At 41.0% G+C, this 2,500-nt stretch overlaps 4 non-coding genes and 1 pseudogene across 4 annotated transcripts in view; all 5 read left to right on the top strand.

Moving 5' to 3' along the window:
* Positions 1-456: 456 nt before the first annotated feature.
* On the top strand, positions 457-575 carry LOC127965714 (5S ribosomal RNA). The gene has a single exon (XR_008155427.1). It is a non-coding gene; the product is annotated as a 5S ribosomal RNA (ribosomal RNA).
* Positions 576-949: 374 nt separating this feature from the next.
* Positions 950-1,068, top strand: LOC127965750 (uncharacterized; annotated as a pseudogene).
* Positions 1,069-1,431: 363 nt separating this feature from the next.
* On the top strand, positions 1,432-1,550 carry LOC127965723 (5S ribosomal RNA). Its single transcript, XR_008155435.1, has one exon. It is a non-coding gene; the product is annotated as a 5S ribosomal RNA (ribosomal RNA).
* A 362-nt stretch (positions 1,551-1,912) lies between these two features.
* Positions 1,913-2,031, top strand: LOC127965705 (5S ribosomal RNA). The gene has a single exon (XR_008155419.1). It is a non-coding gene; the product is annotated as a 5S ribosomal RNA (ribosomal RNA).
* Positions 2,032-2,398: 367 nt separating this feature from the next.
* The window catches only part of LOC127965684 (5S ribosomal RNA), a 119-nt gene continuing 17 nt past the window's right edge, over positions 2,399-2,500 (top strand). The window contains exon 1 of the ribosomal RNA XR_008155400.1: positions 2,399-2,500. This exon is cut by the window's right edge and continues 17 nt beyond it. This is a non-coding gene — a ribosomal RNA (5S ribosomal RNA).

Here is a 2,500-nt window from a genome sequence, read left to right as displayed (position 1 = left end):
TAAACTTTTGGGAAAATTTCACAAATTATATAATAATGTCTGGTTAGCACTTGGATGGGAGACCGGCTAGGAATACCAGGTGCTTTAAGCTTTTTGGAAATTTTTCACTTAGTATATAATAATTTTGCCAAAAAATAGAGTCAATGCCCGATCTCTGAATATTAGCAGGTTTGGGCCTGGTTAGTACATGGATGGGAGACTGCCTGGGAATACCAGGTGCTTTAAACATTTTGGAAAATTTCACAAATTATATAATAATCTTGCAAAAAAAAAAAAAGAAGAGTCAATGCCCAATCTCTGAATCTTAGCAGGCTTTATGTCTGGTTAGTACTTGGATGAGAGACCGGCTAGGAATATCAGGTGCTTTAAGCTTTTGGGTTTTCTTTCCTACTTAGATAATGTACTGGCGATTAGATTGGCTGATCTCTAAATAGCCCTCTCTTTGCAGCAGTCTTCGCTTACGGCCATACCAACCTGGCTATGCCCGATCTCGTCTGATCTCGGAAGCTAAGCAGGTTTGGGCCTGGTTAGCACTTGGATGGGAGACCGCCTGGGAATACCAGGTCCTGTAAGCTTTTTGGAAATTTGTCACTTAGTATATAATAATTTTGCCAAAAAAATAGAGTCAATGCCCGATCTCTGAATATTAGCAGGTTTGGGCCTGGTTAGTACATGGATGGGAGACTGCCTGGGAATACCAGGTGCTTTAAACTTTTTGGAAAATTTCACAAATTACATAATAATCTTGCAAAAAAAAAAAAAAAAAAAAAAAAAAGTCAATGCTTAATCTCTGAATCTTAGCAGGCTTTATATCTGGTTAGTACTTGGATGAGAGACCGGCTAGGAATACCAGGTGCTTTAAGCTTTTGGGTTTTCTTTCCTACTTAGATAATGTACTGGCGATTAGATTGGCTGATCTCTAAATAGCCCTCTCTTTGCGGAATTTTTCGCTTAAGGCCATACCAACCTGGCTATGCTCGATCTTGTCTGATCTCGGAAGCTAAGCAGGTTCGGGCCTGGTTAGTACTTGGATGGTAGACCGCCTGGGAATACCAGTTGCTGTAAGCTTTTTGGAAATTTTTCACTTAGTGTATAATAATTTTGCCAAAAAATAGAGTCAATGCCCGATCTCTGAATATTAGCAGGTTTGGGCCTGGTTAGTACATGGATGGGAGACTGCCTGGGAATACCAGGTGCTTTAAACTTTTTGGAAAATTTCACAAATTATAAAATAATCTTGCAAAAAAAAAAAAAAGACTCAATGCCCAATCTCTGAATCTTAGCAGGCTTTATGTCTGGTTAGTACTTGGATGAGAGACCGGCTAGGAATACCAGGTGCTTTAAGCTTTTGGGTTTTCCTTCCTACTTAGATAATGTACTGGCGATTAGATTGGCTGATCTCTAAATAGCCCTCTCTTTGCGGCAGTCTTCGCTTACGGCCATACCAACCTGGCTATGCCCGATCTCGTCTGATCTCGGAAGCTAAGCATGTTTGGGCCTGGTTAGTACTTGGATGGTAGACCGCCTGGGAATACCAGTTGCTGTAAGCTTTTTGGAAATTTTTCACTTAGTGTATAATAATTTTGCTAAAAAATAGAGTCAATGCCCGATCTCTGAATATTAGCAGGTTTGGGCCTGGTTAGTACATGGATGGGAGACTGCCTGGGAATACCAGGTGCTTTAAACTTTTTGGAAAATTTCACAAATGATATAATAATCTTGCAAAAAAAAAAAAAGACTCAATGCCCAATCTCTGAATCTTAGCAGGCTTTATGTCTGGTTAGTACTTGGATGAGAGACCGGCTAGGAATACCAGGTGCTTTAAGCTTTTGGGTTTTCTTTCCTACTTAGATAATGTACTGGCGATTAGATTGGCTGATCTCTAAATAGCCCTCTCTTTGCGGCAGTCTTCGCTTACGGCCATACCAACCTGGCTATGCCCGATCTCGTCTGATCTCGGAAGCTAAGCAGGTTTGGCCCTGGTTAGTACTTGGATGGTAGACTGCCTGGGAATACCAGGTGCTGTAAGCTTTTTGGAAATTTGTCACTTAGTATATAATAATTTTGCCAAAAAATAGAGTCAATGCCCGATCTCTGAATATAAGCAGGTTTGGGCCTGGTTAGTACATGGATGGGAGACTGCCTGGGAATACCAGGTGCTTTAAACTTTTTGAAAAATTTCACAAATTATATAATAATGTTGCAAAAAAAGAAAAAAAAAAGACTCAATGCCCAATCTCTGAATCTTAGCAGGCTTTATGTCTGGTTAGTACTTGGATGAGAGACCGGCTAGGAATACCAGGTGCTTTAAGCTTTTGGGTTTTCTTTCCTACTTAGATAATGTACTGGCGATTAGATTGGCTGATCTCTAAATAGCCCTCTCTTTGCGGCAGTCTTCGCTTACGGCCATACCAACCTGGCTATGCCCGATCTCGTCTGATCTCGGAAGCTAAGCAGGTTTGGGCCTGGTTAGTACTTGGATGGTAGACCGCCTGGGAAT

Source organism: Carassius gibelio, chromosome B9 (genome assembly GCF_023724105.1).
Source record: "Carassius gibelio isolate Cgi1373 ecotype wild population from Czech Republic chromosome B9, carGib1.2-hapl.c, whole genome shotgun sequence".
NCBI lineage: Eukaryota > Metazoa > Chordata > Actinopteri > Cypriniformes > Cyprinidae > Carassius > Carassius gibelio.
The sequence above is the reverse complement of the archived record's forward strand: the minus strand, read 5'-3'. Positions and strand labels throughout refer to the sequence as shown.